The sequence below is a fragment of the Balaenoptera musculus genome, chromosome 2 (assembly GCF_009873245.2).
Source record: "Balaenoptera musculus isolate JJ_BM4_2016_0621 chromosome 2, mBalMus1.pri.v3, whole genome shotgun sequence".
Taxonomy (NCBI): Eukaryota; Metazoa; Chordata; class Mammalia; order Artiodactyla; family Balaenopteridae; genus Balaenoptera; species Balaenoptera musculus.
This window is the reverse complement of record NC_045786.1, coordinates 70,761,688-70,776,707: the sequence shown is the minus strand read 5'-3', so window position 1 is coordinate 70,776,707 and position 15,020 is coordinate 70,761,688. Positions and strand designations below refer to the sequence as shown.

Sequence of the window (15,020 nt, the reverse complement as noted above, 5' to 3'; positions counted from 1 at the left end):
AGGATATTGAATATAGTTCCCTGTGCTTTACAGTAGGACCTTGTTGTTTTCATATCTTTTTAATGGTTGTTTGTAAAATTCAGGATTCGGAGAAGGTCCACATAGTGAAGCTGGTTGATGTGTTATGGCCTAGATCTCAATGTGATGGCGCTAAGCCTTGTCAGACGACAACTGGCCCCGCTCTTCCAAGGCTCAAAATCTCAGCCAGGCTGGCTCAGCCCATCCTTTGCCCTCGGGGTGGGTCATGGGGTCCCAAGTTTCCACCGTCACCACCGCCACCTCCACCACCCCGGTTAGGCCCTTACCAGGTCACACTGCAGAGGCTCCACGCGGGGTCCCCACCCCAGCCTTTGCTGTTGCAGCCAGAACCAGGTGTAACCCTGTTCCTGTGGTACCACCCGTCCGTCCGCTCCCTTTCTCCATAGCACGCCCTGCCCTGCCCCCGCCTCCAATAAAACAAAGCAGAACCACAGCCATCTTTCACAGCTTCGGCCTCTCAAGGCCTTCCAAAAGCGCTCACACCCACCCCAGTTCGCCCCCATGGTCAGGCCAGCTCCCCCATCCTCAGACCAACCTTCACAAATGTTCTTATGCTAAAAATCTGCTTAAAATGCTGCCTTCTTTCCTCTCTACCTTTCCAAATCTTGTCCATCTCCAAAATCCAGCTCAAGTCCTGGGCAAGCTACTCCAGCACTTTCTTCCTGCCTTGAACTCCTAGGCCAGATTACCCGGCTTCCTACGATGGTACAGTGCCTTGAATTGTCATTTAGCCATCTCACCTGTGACTGTTACTCTAAACCCATTCCAGACTAGAACTCTGTCTATAAGTTTTGAAGACCTTTGGAAGCCTAGAACTCTGTCACGTCCCTCCCCCGTGTCTGAGCATATAGTGGCATTTCCTGGACACTTAATGAATTGATTTGGAGGGTTTCTTAAGCTCATTTCAGAAATCTAGCCATAAAGGGATGGGAGAAGGGTGTGTGTGTGTGGGTGTGTGTGGTGTTTATAGGAAGATGAGGGTGACGAGAAGCATTTTTTATTTTTTAATGAAGAGACTTGAGCACACTTCCACGCAGAAGGAAAGGGGAATAGAGAAGGAAGCATGGTTCCAGGAGAAGGAAGGGCTGATTCATGGAGTGTGGCCCTTAGAAGACAGTGGGGGAGGGGTGGACACAGCCAGCAGAGGTAGAAATTACCTCTGGGCTGAAGGAGGCACTCAGTAAGTGTTTGCTGAATGGATCAGACCAGAACACCGAAGCCTTCCTGGAAAGGAAGCCCATAGAGTAAAAACCCAGTCAGAAATCCTAGAACTCAGCAGACCTGCAGAGGTGATCAGAGAAGAGGATGGGCCGTGGGATGACAGACAGTCTCAGTTTCTCACATTCTGAGATGCACGCAGCCCAAGTACACCCGTGAGCCTAAAAGAGTCAATGTGATTTTTAAAGTGAACCTATATTTGGCTATTTTCTTACTACACCTTATGTCTTGTTTTAAAATTTAATACAATTTCAAAGCAGGTACAACAGTAAAGAGCATAGTAGCATGGCCCCGTGTACCCATCTCTTCATGACTAATTTAGTTTCATCCATACCCCCGACCTATCCGTTCCCCCTCCACTGGATTCCTTTGAAGAAAATCTATGGATGCTTATATATAACTATAGGTATGAACTCTGTAAAAATAACCACAATATCATCTTCACATCTAAAAACTATTAACAGTGATTTCTTTCTTTTTTTTTTAAACTTTTTTAACATCTTTATTGGAGTATAATTGCTTTACAATGGTGTGTTAATTTCTGCTTTATAACAAAGTGAATCAGCTATACATATACATATATCCCCATATCTCCTCCCTCTTGCGTCTCCCAATGATTTCTTAATGTCATCAAATATCCAGTGCAAATTCAAATTTTCCCAATTGTCTCATAAATCTTTTTTGGTTTTTTTTTTCCTATTTTTTAATTGAAGTATAGTTGATTTACAATGTGTCAGGTATATAGCAAAGTGATTCAGTTATATATATATCTATATATCTATATATATATCTATATATAGATATATATATATATCTTTTTCATATTCTTTTCTATGGTAGGTTATTATAAGATATTGAATGTAGTTCCCTGTGCTATAGTCTCATATATTTATGAAATAGTTTGTTTGGATCTGGGTCCAAATAAGGTCCATGTATCATGACTGGTTAATATGTCCCTTGAGTTTCTTTTAATCTATAGGTCCTCTTTTTATTTCTCTCCAACATGGGTGTATTTGCTCTGTACGTATGTATGTAGAGACTCACTACTGCCTTGGGCAAATAACAATTCATGCAAGTAAATGAGGATAATTTTATTATTTTATAGTCTGTTTGCAGACGTGGTATGGGGTAAGTAAAACACTTTATGGGTTGAGTAGTTTCTTATATTTATACATTTACTACATATACTTTACAGCATGTATTGTAATAATAAAAGCATATAGGGCTCCTTAGAAGATCAGAACTATGTAATTACTGGTACAGTTTAATTGTTGTTTCTCACTGATTACTCTTTCTCACTGACTGCATCCTATGTGCTTAAGAATAACAAAAATTCTAGTGAAAATAAATATTGTTTGTAACTTGACTATATCTGATGAGTCTGGACAAAAAAAAAAAAGTATTCATTATTATCCTATTACGACGTTTACCTTTTTGGGCCTTTCTAAGTCTGTCCCTCAGACCTACCTGGCGCCCCTGACATTTGTGGTAGCCACACTCTTGGGGTAGAGCCCTCAGTGTCTGTGTGAACACCTGGGCAGCCCGTCCTGGGCCACCATCCCCAGGGCCTGTCTCTTTGGACTGGCTACCAAAACGCAGTCAGATCAAAACTTGCCCCAATGGATAAAACTACAGTGGCAAGGTTTTACACATTCTAGATGTTGACACACCTTTTTTTAACCAACAGTCAAAATTTTCGTATAATAAAAGCTTTTGGTCAGTCGCCAAGGTTTGTTTTGTAAGGGGATCTGACTCTAGTAAAAATGCCCCCAGTCTGGGCATGTATATTTATATGAAAATGATCACAGATTGTGTATCAAATTTGAATAGACAATTAAATAGATTATATTTGCAATTTAAAAATGAGTATTCAAATGTTGAATAAAAGAGAAAATTGCTAAATACCCTCCTTGGAGTGCTATTTAATTTTGAAGTTAATTCATTCATTTCTTCAACAGATGTGCCTCCTGTATTTAGTATTGAAGATACAATGGAGAACACAAGAGATCTGGTCTCTGTCCTCATGGAACTTACGTTCCAGTGGAAAAGACTGATAATAAATTACAGATAAGCAAACCAATACATAAGTAAAATAATTCCAGTCTGCAGTCAATGCTATGAAGGAAATAAGCAAGGGCTATGATGGAGAAAAAATGGAGTGACCACTATGGACCAGGTGATGCAGGCAGGCTTCTCAGAGGAGGCACCATTAAAGTTGAGACTTAAAGGATGGGACTGAGCCCACCATGAGTCAAACCTGGGGAATGGCATTCCAAAGGGAGTGCACAGAGCACTCAGAGACCCTGCTGCAACAGAGAGCTTGTATATTTTATGTGTATGTGATGTAAAGACTCAGAATGAACCTAGGGTTCATCTGGCTTCCCCCTGGCCAGGCTGGGTGCTGCCCTACGACAAGGCTGCGTGGGAGTCATTCAGCACCCGCTCAGGTACACTCCTCCGTCTGTTAGAAAGGTCCTCCTTTCAGGGGGCTGGGACCCAGCTCTCTCTGGGGGTCACCCATCCTTCGTGGTCCTGTGGCTGGAGCCATAGAGAACACAGCTAAGCCACAGGACCCCCATTCAGAAGGGAAGGCAGCCTCTGTATCCTCTCTAAATCCATCTCAATACCACACATTCTCAGGATGTTGTTAGGATGCAGAAGTCACATTTGTAAAATATGTTTTATATATATATTTACAGCTCCTGCAGTTCACTTCTGAAGTTGATTAAAAGATACATGGCTTCCCATAAAAGTCCAGCGGGTTCAGCTGGTCAGTAGTGTGGGGTTCCCACAGCATCTGCCTTGGCTGGATTCTTGCCCCCTGAGCCCAAAGCCACACTGTGCTGACTCTCCCTGTTTCCCCGCCAGTCAAGTGGAGAGGCATGGCCATAAAGTCCAAGATCCTGCCCAAAAGGAGAGGAGGCTAGCAGAGGGGTGGGTTAATGATTGACTGGTGATGTCTTATGATTTTATTATAAACAAACAGAGGTCAAGGAACGAAACTGGCATTGAAGCCTTTTCTTTGTTAATGTTACAAGTGAATCAGAGACAGGGCAGAGCAAGGGCTGGAGAGTCAGTGTTACTTATTATTTACAAAGCTTAAAGCTGGACTGCCATAGCAGGCCCGTTCTGCTTCCTTGGTTTTTACTGTTATAGATCAATAAAAATAGGAGTGTTTTCTAAAGATGCTGTTAAGCCATACTTTATATCGAACTTTTCTCTTTATTACTTCAATTTTTGTTTGGGTCGGCTTGAGAGGGAGGAGACTGGGAAAGGGTAAATTCCTCCCAAGCCACTCTTCGGCATCCTTTCTGGTTTAGCCATGGCAGTGGGGCCAGTACTGCAGGCTGGGGAGCAAGAAGAGGTGAGCTGCAGGACTGGGGCCGCCAGCTCAGCTCTCTGCTAAACCTTTCGAAGTCCTTCCCCTGCATCTTGCCTTACTTAGAGGGCCCCTCCCTCTCCAGTAATCCCCTTCCAATATTGCTGGGATGGAGAGGAGAGGGGAGGTATGAGTGTAGCTAGAAGAAAAGGCTTGGCAGTCATTTACCCTTTGGCTTCCAGGCATTTGTCAGGTCCTTTCTGGAGGGAAGGCTTTTATAGGGAGGAGGGTGAGGTTTCCAGGATGCCAAAGATAAATGGTGACAACTGTTTGCTTTTGCTCCTGCATCTCTGGCACCCTCTTAGGTCCTGTTGCCTTAGAGCGCGTTCGTTGTGGCAAAGCTCTGTCCACCTCTTTGGACTCCTCTGAGCCTGCTCTCCCCTCCCCTTTTTATTGCAGCGATGCTGAGACACACCAAGCTGCATCCCAGCCCCCAGAAACACCCTCTCCCTGCCCCTCGTACCCCCCAAAAGGCAGGACCAAGTGTTTCCGCATCCTCCATGCTCCTGTGGAGCCCTTTACACTTCTCCTTCCTAGAGGCACCTACACTTATCAAAATAACATTTTATACTTTCCTACCCCAGTAGACCAGTGGTTCTCAAAGCGTGGTCCCTGGACAGGCACCACCACCATCATCACCTAGGAACCTGTTAGAAATGCAGATTCTTGGGCCTCCCCGCCTCCCCGCTCGACATCCTGACCCAGACACTCTGGGGGTGGTGCCCGGCATCTGTCATTGAACGAGCCCAGTGGGAGACTCAGTGCTCGCTGGAGGTTGGGAACCACCGCACTGGGCTCTGAGCTCGTCCCATTCATTCCTGTATCCCTGGCTCCTCCCACTGAGCCTGCACATCAAAGTGCTCAGCAAAGGGTTCCTGAACAACAACAGGCCACTAATACGTTAGACAAGTTGCTAAGGTGGTAACGGCCTAACCCCAGCAGGGAAACCAAGCCAGGCCCATCACCTGTCAGTGCTCAGTACATGTTATTCTTGTTTGACTTGTTCACAAAGGAATTTTGGTCAATGTAAACACACGAAGTCCCCAGAAGAACCCGACATCCTGCCCTACCCTCCTAAAAAAAGAATATTAAAAATATTCTTTCTCCATCCTCAGGCAAAGACCACCTCTGAATAGTAAGAACTGCAGACACCATCTTTTTAATGCACTGTTATATGTGTAATTATGGAAACATAATTATGGTGTTTGAGGTCATCTTTATTCAGTGTTGACCATTAGGAACATAACTTCCTTTTCTAAATCTGTTTTCATGGCTCATTTCATGTCTTTAATGTTGTGTGTGTATGTGTGGTAAAATATACATAACATAAAATTTACCATTTTTAACCATTTTAAAGTGAATTCAGTGGTGGTAACTACAGTCACACTGTTGTGCAAACATCATCACTAGCCCCTTCCAGAACTTTTTCCATCATCCCAAACATACATTCCTGGTGGTGCAGCCGCTGTGGAAAACACTTTGGTGATTCCTTAAAAAGTTAAACATAGCATTGTCATATGACCTGACAATTCTACTCCTAGAGTAGAATTTTGAGGTATATACTCGAAGGAATTGAAAGCAGAGACTCAAACAGATACTTGTACACCAATGTTCATAGCAGAATTATTCGTAATAGCCAAAAGGTGGAAATAACTCATGTGCCCATCAAGACATGAAGGGATAAATAAAATGTGGTGTACACCTACAATGGAATACTGTTCAGCCATTAAAAAGCTCAGCTCATTTTAACATACAACTTCTTTTCCAAGAATCTAACCAACTAGATGTTTGAGGAGACCTGAGGTGACTTTCTGTATTTTCACATCTATCACAGAAGCAAACTTACAGTAGATGCTCAGTAAACACTCATTGGTTGAGGAAAACTCTCTGTATCTTACTTGGTCTAGACGCAGAACAGTTGGTGTCAGACTTTGGTGTGTACCAGAATCCCCTGGAGGACTTGTTAAAACACAAATTTCTTGTTAAGACACAGATTGTTAAAACACTCTCAGGATTTCTAATTCAGAAGGTTTGGGGTGCAGTCCCAGAATGTGCCTTTCTAACCAAATTCCCAGGTGCTGCTGGTGCTGCTGGTCTGGGGACCACACTCTGAGGACCACTGGTCTAGCTCAGTATTTCTCAACCCTAACTGCATATTGGAGCTTCCTAGAGCTCCTAGGTCTGCCCCTGGCCCCCGCCCCAGAGATCAGGTTTAATGGGTCTTGGGTGGTGTCCAGATACAGGAGGCTTTAAGGAGCTGCTCAGGTGATTCTAATGTGCAGCCGAAGTTAAGAAGAGCTGGTAGAAAGCCTTCATTACATCGACAACGTTGGGGCTGGAGCCAGGGCTTTTTGTTCTCTGGTGTCAAGGTAAGGTTTCTTTTTTCCAAAGTAATTAATTTTTTATTGTGGCAGAATATATATAACGTAAATTTACCATTAATTACATTTAGTATATTCACAGTGTTGTACAACTGTCACCACTGTTTAGTTCCGGGACATTTTCATCATCCCAAAGGAAACGCCATACTCACTAAGCAGTCATTTCCCTTCCTCCCCCCAGCCCTTGGCAACCACTAATCTACTTGCTGTCTCTATAGGTTTGTCTCTTCTGGATATTTCTTATAAATAGAATCATACAATTTGTGTCTGGCTTCTTTCACACAGTATAATGTTTTCAAGGTTCATCCATGATGTAGCATGTATCAGTACTTCATTCCTTTTTTATGGCTGAAGAGTATCCCATTGTATGGATGTATCACACGTGTTTCTCATTTCATAGGGTTGCTTTTGTAGTTTAAATATTTGACTGTGTTTAACTTGCTATTCTCTGCTATAAAATAGCTGTTGACTGAAGTAAAGCATTCATGTTCCTCTTGTGTGGGTTTTAGAAAGTAAACTGAACAGAGCTGGCAGGAAAGGAAGCTACAGATAATACAGCCTGGTTTCCTGGAGACGAGGGTCTGGGGGCCAGTAAGGCTATTATTTGTAACAAGCTTCTGAATGAAGAGAGAAAACTTCAAATAATCCTGATAATAAAGGCGTGTTCTATGCAAGGTGATGAAGCAATGTTCCCTGGCAGCAAAAGGAAACTGATGGGAGAGCAAATAATGTGAGCAGAGGCTGCCTTAGTGACCCGCTCCTTCCCTGGCAGAGAGAGAGAGAGAGAGAGAGAGAGAGTGGAAAATGTAACAGGTGCTTTTAATCGTCAGTATAGCTGCCTCTGCTGCCGAAAAGCTGCTCTTCTCTCCCTTGCTGCCCCATCCACCTTCTCAGCACTCATCTTTGTGAAACGTGTGAGGCTGTGAGTGAGGAGCCGAGACTGGATGGGGCGGCTAGACAGCAGGTCAGGGGCCATCCTGCATATCTAAGTTGAATGCGGCCCTGAACAAGCTATTTAGTTGTGGACTTTGATATCTGTTTACTAGGACGAGAACCTCCCCTGCCCTCCTGCTCTGATTCCTCACCCCCTCTTTGCAACCGAACATCGTCTGGCCACTTCTGCATCTCCACTTCCTGCTCAGATCTCCCTGCTCCAGGACTCTGGCTTCCAGGCCCGCATCCCACTGGATTCAAATAGACTCTTCAGCCCTCATTTCTCTTGTGGCCCTTGGCCCCGGTGCCTCCCCCCCTACCCCACCCCATTTCTGAACCTGTCCTCTCTGGGTTTCTGGGGGATACTGCTTTGTCTGAGTTATCTTCCCATTTCTCCTGCCCCTTCTCAGCTCTCTGTAGCTACCTGCCCTTAATGTCAGCTCTCCCTGTGGTTTTGTCCTTGGCTCTTTTCTTTCTCTCACACTCCCCTGGGGTTATCTTATCCCCTCCCATGGCTTCAGCACCACCTCTGCCCTGTCGGGGTTTCCTCCTGAGCTCCAGACCCATTGCCTACTGGCCACCCCCATTGGACGCTCCATGGGTTCCTGAAATCAGACGTGGCTGGAGGGGGAGGCAGACAGGCAAACAAATAATTTGAAAAATAACCAAGCCTACCATCCTTTCCTCTTTCACCCTCCTCCACCTCCTTCGAGGTTCTCTATCGCAGCTGATAGTACCGCCCACCCCCCCAAAAGCTGGGAATTACAGTCCGCTCCTTCCTTTCCTTTGGCCCCATTTTTAGGCACAGAGATGTAACAATTTTACTCTTTTAGGTGTCTTTTTTTTAGGACAATATTTTTCTTTATTTTTAATCTTTTTTTAAAAATTGAAGTATAGTTGATTTACAGTGTTGTGTGAGAGTCAGGTGTACAGCAAAGTGATTCAGTTATATATGTGTGTGTGTATATATGTATACGTGTGTGTGTATACGTAGACGTGTGTGTGTATACATAGATGTGTGTGTGTGTACGTAGACGTGGGTGTGTACGGAGACGTGTGTACGTAGACGTGTGTGTGTGTATACGTATACGTGGCTGTGTATGTGTATATGTGGGTGTGTGTATGTATACGTGTGTGTATATGTATACGTGTGTGTGTATGTATACGTGTGTGTGTATATATATATACATATACATATATATTCTTTTTCAGATTCTTTCCCATTATAGGTTATTACAAGATATTGAATATAGTTCCCTGTGCTATACAGTAGGACCTTGTTGTTTATTTTATATATAGTAGTGTGTATCTGTTAATCCCAAATTCCTAATTTATCCCTCCCTCCCTCCCTTTCCCCTTTGGTAACCATAAGTTTGTTTTCTATGTCTCTGAGTCCATTTCTGTTTTGTAAATAAGTTCATTTGTATCATTTTTTTGAAGATTCCACATATAAGTGATATCATATGATACATGTCTGTCTGACTTACTTCATTTAGTATGATAATCTCTAGGTCCATCCATGTTGCTGCAGATGGCATTATTTCATTCTTTTTTATGGCTGAGTAATATTCCATTGTGAATATATGTGTGTATATAGATATGTGTGTGTATACATATATAATATATAATAACAGTATATACTTCTGTATATACTGTACTCTTAGCGCCAAAATGGACAACCTGAATCTCATGAGAAACCCTCAGACAAACCCAAATGGAAGGACATGCTATGTGATATCTGGTCTGTATGCTTCAGAAATGTCAAGAGCATGAAAGGTCTAAAGAGATGCCACAAATAAATGCAGTGGATTATCCGGATTGACTCCCAGTTCAGGAAAAAAAGCTATCAAGGACCAAATTAAGTTTCTTTTAAACTTGGCCTTCATCTGCCCCTGCTGGCATATCCCTGTTCAGATGCATAGCTCCGTATCTGTAGGCCTCACTGGCCTTGTTTCTCCAGCCCTCCACTCCCTACGCTAGATCCAGATCCAGACGTTTCTCTGCTGAAAGTTCTTCAGTGGCTCCTCAAGCCTTCAGGCTTAATCCCAAGGTCTGGAGTGCAGCCCACAAGCCCGTCATGATCCCAACCCCTCTCTAGGCTTTGCTTCCACTACTACCATGTGTCACAAAGCGGGGCTGGGAGTCTTAAGACTTCACCCCGACTAACAAGTTAGCCTGCCACAGTTTCACGGATGCTGGTAAAGACACGAGACTCCTGAGTCAGAGACGAAGGACAGTTTAATACTCACAGGGGTAGCAGAGTGACATTTGCAGCTGTTTCTCAAGCCCCAGTTCCATAGGGTGATGTAACCAGGGCCTTGTAACGCCTCCACTTGCAAGCTGCTCCGCACAATGAACATCCCTCTCAGCTTAGGAAACCCCAGTGTGTAAAGGGGGGTGGTTAGCAAACTTGCCCAACCTTTACCTCCAAAAGAGACATTATTTTACTGGACAGCAAACAGATCTGCTCTCTGCCCTGGAAGGAGACACTGCCTTTATCTATGCAAGATGACTTGCTACATAAACATCTTTGAAAAGGTAGTCTGGAACGAAAGCTGTCAGAGCCTCTGCTCTCAGACGCAGGGACAATCTTTTCCCCACCACTTCTCCGACACTGGGCTGCTGCCATCCTGATTCTCTGATGGCACCCCACACTCTCGTCTGGTTTCGGAGCTCTGCTGCCTGCAGTGGAATGCCATTTTCATCCCTAAAACGCACACCACCATGCACGTAAACATGCACGCACTCTCCTTGCCCTGCTAACTCCTTTATCTTTCAAGAATCAGATCCTCAGGGAAGCCTGACAGCCACCGTCACCCCCAAATATAGGAATTCTGCCCCACCTTTGTGTCCCCGGGGTCAGTGTACATTATCACAGGACTTAATCTGCTCCGTTGTCATTACCTGTTTACACGTCTGCTTGCCCCTCAACTCTCAGTGCATGGAAGGCAGGGGCTGTGTCCTGCTTGTCTCTGATCCCCAGTGACCAGCCCACAAAGGGAATCATTAAGGATTGGTCAAAAGAATAAGTGGATCAGTGAATAGACTGTTATTTTAAAGCTGCTAGCAGTTTCTTCCTATCACTTGAGGGGGAGTAGAATGTCAAAAACGGATGAGGATGGAAAATCTTCATGTGGGAAGGGGCAGGACAGCTGGAGCGGTTCATAAGCATTTTCTACATTCTGGGGGAGGGGCCAAAAATTTGTCCCACTCCCCCTGTTGCGGGACAGATCGCTTGGATAAGCCCTCTTAGTGACCCGGACTTGAGGCAGGTAACTACCCAGCGTTTCTGTGAAAGCTCAGCCCCAGCTGTAACAGTCCAAATGCTGGCGTTTCAGGCTGAGGTGCCAAGCGTTCTGTCTAGTGATCCAGTGATACAAATTGGGTGCATCTTTAACTGGTCTGTGCCCTTGCAAAGAGCACTGTTTTTCTAAAATAATGGATTTAGCTGTCCTGGACTGGAAGGTTGTTGCCTCACCTGTGATGTTATCTCAGACGCAGCCAGTGGTTCTCAGGAGTGATTTTTGTCCCCTCGGGATGTTTGGCAACGTCTGGAGACATTTTTGGTGTCACGAGGGGGAATGCTGCTGACATTCAGTGGGTAGATGGGCTGGCCCGGGGTGCTGCTAAACGTCGTACAGTGCACAGGACAGCCCCCAGACAAAGAATTATCCCGCCCCAAATGTCAACAACGCAGAGGCTGAGAAGCCCTGGACTATTGTGATCGTCTCGGCTGGGCCACGCAGAAGGAAAGAGCAGATCACACATTGCAGAGGATGTTTTTCTAGAAAGAATGAGGTGCTCTCGCTGTCAGTCATCCTGGGGCAGGAAAGAGGAATGGAGGCCTAACCTCAGGGGAGGGGAAACACAGTCAGGGCTCCAGGCCAGGAGAGCAAGACTGGCGCCTACGACCTGATGGTAGGAAATCCCCAGAGACAGGGATGATCATTGCCTTCGTGGAGTACTGATGACAGAGACATCTGGCTTTCCTCTTAGGCTGTAGTTGCCTGTGTCACCCCAGGACCTCAGTCAAATTTTGTTAAACTCCAAAGCCTAGTGAGTTGTTGTTTTTCTTAAAGCTACCATTTAATGAGCACTTACTACGTGCCAGGCATCATTCTATATCAAAGGTTGGCTAACATTTTCTACAAAAGGCCAGATAGCAGATATTTTAGGCTTTGTGAGCTGTATGATCTCTGTCACTACTACCCAACTCTGCTTTTGTTAAAAAAAAAAAAAAAAAAAGCAGCCATAGAGAATATGCGAACAGGTGAGTGTAGCCATGTTCCAAGAAGATTTTATTCACAAAAACAGGTGGTGGACTGGATTTGGCCCATGGGCCTTAGTTCACCAACCCCCATTCTATATGCTTAACAGGTATTAATTAATCTGCATTACAACCCTACGACAGAGGCACTATGTTCTCATTTAGCAGATGAGGTGACTGAGGCACAGAGGTTGAGTAATGTGCCCAAAGTCACAGTGCCAGTAAGCAGCCAGGGTGCCACTGACCCTGACCCTCACGTTCTCCCCAGCAGCAGCCTTTGGAGGGTCTAGAGCCTGGGCGGCAGCAGCGGTTATGAGGTGGTGAGAGGGGACCAGCAGACAAGCCCTGGCGATGGTCCAGAGCTAGAGGGGAGAAGCAGCAATGGAGAGATTTGTGACCTTGTAAACATACCTGGGGGGTCTGGAAATAACAAAAAGAGGGGATCTGGTAAAAGACGTGAGCTTTCTCCAGCTACCCACGGGGGAACATGACCTAAGTGATGGCTGACTGGTCTCTAAACATTGACCTGCTGTTGAGCCCGTTCTTCACTTACCCGCTTTCACAAAGAGGAAGTCCTTTCTGATATCTAACCTATAGTGCTTTTGCTGTTATTTAAAGCTGCTCCCTCAGTTTTCCCTTTTAGGGAGAAAATTTGCTGTTCGATGGTTCTTCTCACACCTGAAAGCCTTCATCCAGGCTACTTCTTTTTTTTAAATTAATTTATTTATTTTTGGCTGCATTGGGTCTTCGTTGCTGCGCGCGGGCTTTCTCTAGTTGTGGCGAGCGGGGGCTACTCTTTGTTGCGGTGCGCGGGCTTCGCATTGCGGTGGCTTCTCTTGTTGCGGAGCACGGGCTCTAGGCATGCGGGCTTCAGTAGCTGTGGCACACGGGCTCAGTAGTTGTGTCTCGTGGACTCTAGAGCACGGGCTCAGTAGTTGTGACGCACGGGCTTAGTTGCTCCACGGCATGTGGGATCTTCCTGGACCAGGGCTCGAACCCGTGTGCCCTGTATTGGCAGGTGGATTCTTAACCACTGCGCCACCAGGGAAGTCCCCATCCAGGCTACTTCCGTCTCCCTTCCAGAGGGGTGTGAAGTGCAGTTGGGAAGGTCAAGGGCTTTGGAGCCATTGACCAAGCTGCCAATCACAGCTCCACCACCTACTGGCTGTGTGACCTTGAACATATCTCTTAGATTTCCTGAGCTTCGCTTACAAAATGAAAGTGGCAGTACCCACCCGGCAGGACCCCAGGGCTGTTGGGAGGAATAAACGTGGTAGTGTAGTGTCTATTTGTGATGGACTTACAAGACATGCTGGTTCCCAGGCCCTTCTGAATGGAATAGTCTCAATTCCTCCTTCCCCCGCCCCCTTTTTCCAACCTTTTAGAGCAAGTTCTCCCTTTCACCTCACCGGAAAACAAATCTAGGGCTCCCTGCGTGGCTCCTTTTACTTCTAATGAGATATGCATGGTGATGTGGCATTTCGTTTCAGACTGGTTTCACCTTTGAAATCCTGCCATCTCAGATCAAGTGTCACCTTCTCCCTGGTGCCTTCCCTCACTCCCAGAGCCAAAAGTAAATAGAGAGACAAACCATTCTTTCCTCGTTCACTCAACAAATGTTTCCTCAGCACCTCTCCCGGACTGGGCTCTCTGCCTCTGCCCGAGCAGCCCCTTTGGGGAGGGTGTCACTCCCCACACGGTGTGCATGATGTTCTCCTTCTAGATAACGCCCCTTGAGGCTAGAAAGGGCTCCTGCTCAAACCCGTACCCCTCAAATACTGCCTTGCTTGCAGCAGGCTCGTGCTCAAAAACCACCAGGGAGGAAATCATCCTCCAGTGATAATTTAGCACATTAGCCTTAGCTGGAGAGCGAGCACTTCGTTATTAACCCCGGAGGTACCTATGCTTCTCAAGGCAATTACGTGAAGGAAGAGCATTAAAGTCCTGCAGTTCCTCCACTTTTTTCCCCACGGCGTAACAAGGTTTCTGACCAGATATCTTTGCACACCCAGTCTTCCCTGCAGACCTTCCATGCTCAGTTTTACTCAGTGCTGGACCATTCCCTGCTCCATCCTTGCTGATAGAGACGTTTAAGCATTACACCAAAAGGTTCATCAAGAGCTGGGAGGGCTCTTGGGAAACTGCCAAAAGGAAGCACCGAGGGACTGAGGGGCGGCTGTAAGTTCTCACCCAAGCACCGCTCCAAGCAGTGAGATGTCAACACACATTCCCGTAGCTCAGAAGCCAGCGGAGAGGCTCACTCCAAGTTCATGGTGTAGGAGATGGAGGTGTGAGTGTCGGGGGTGTGGACACACCTAAGAATGTAGATACACGTGAACATGGATGCATGCGTGCACACATATGTGTGCGTGTGTAAATGCGTGCATACACCTCTTTCCTGAATCACCAGGACCGAGCACGGGGCAGGCGGCTCTCCTCATTCAGTCTCTGCCGGGGCTCCTGTCTTGCTGCGCCCGCACGGTGTTCCTCACCAGGAGCTGCTTCCTGCCCCTCTCCCCACCCCCAGGTCCACCCACTTTCTTTGATCTGCTTTTCTTCTTCACTTACGTGTGTCATCCATTCCCTGTTCTTCCCTCCAACTCTCGTCTTTCCGATTCCAACCACCACACTCCTTCAGCTGTCCATCCTACTCCCAAGAATCCGAAAACGGTATTGATTCATGACTGTCCCTGTAGGACCCCTGACATCTCTCCCAGCCATGCGCTGCCTACAGTAATGATGACTTGACTGTATTGATTTTTTTCCCTGGCAATCACACTGGTCTTTGATCTACATTTCCCTT

The 15,020-nt window shown here is 45.9% G+C and overlaps 2 protein-coding genes across 5 annotated transcripts in view; one reads left to right on the top strand and one right to left on the bottom strand.

Annotated features, from left to right (window-relative positions):
* The window catches only part of CA12 (carbonic anhydrase 12), a 60,750-nt gene that overhangs the window by 26,974 nt on the left and 18,756 nt on the right, over positions 1–15,020 (bottom strand). The window lies entirely within an intron of this gene.
* The window catches only part of APH1B (aph-1 homolog B, gamma-secretase subunit), a 95,251-nt gene that overhangs the window by 78,397 nt on the left and 1,834 nt on the right, over positions 1–15,020 (top strand). Inside the window, exon 7 of one of the 2 annotated variants that reach the window (XM_036841473.1) lies at positions 3,216–3,236. The exons of the other annotated variant lie outside the window; for it this stretch is intronic. The gene's annotated coding sequence lies outside the window, so the exon portion shown is untranslated. Of the gene's footprint in view, positions 1–3,215; positions 3,237–15,020 lie in introns of those variants that run through there. 2 annotated transcript variants of the gene reach the window in all.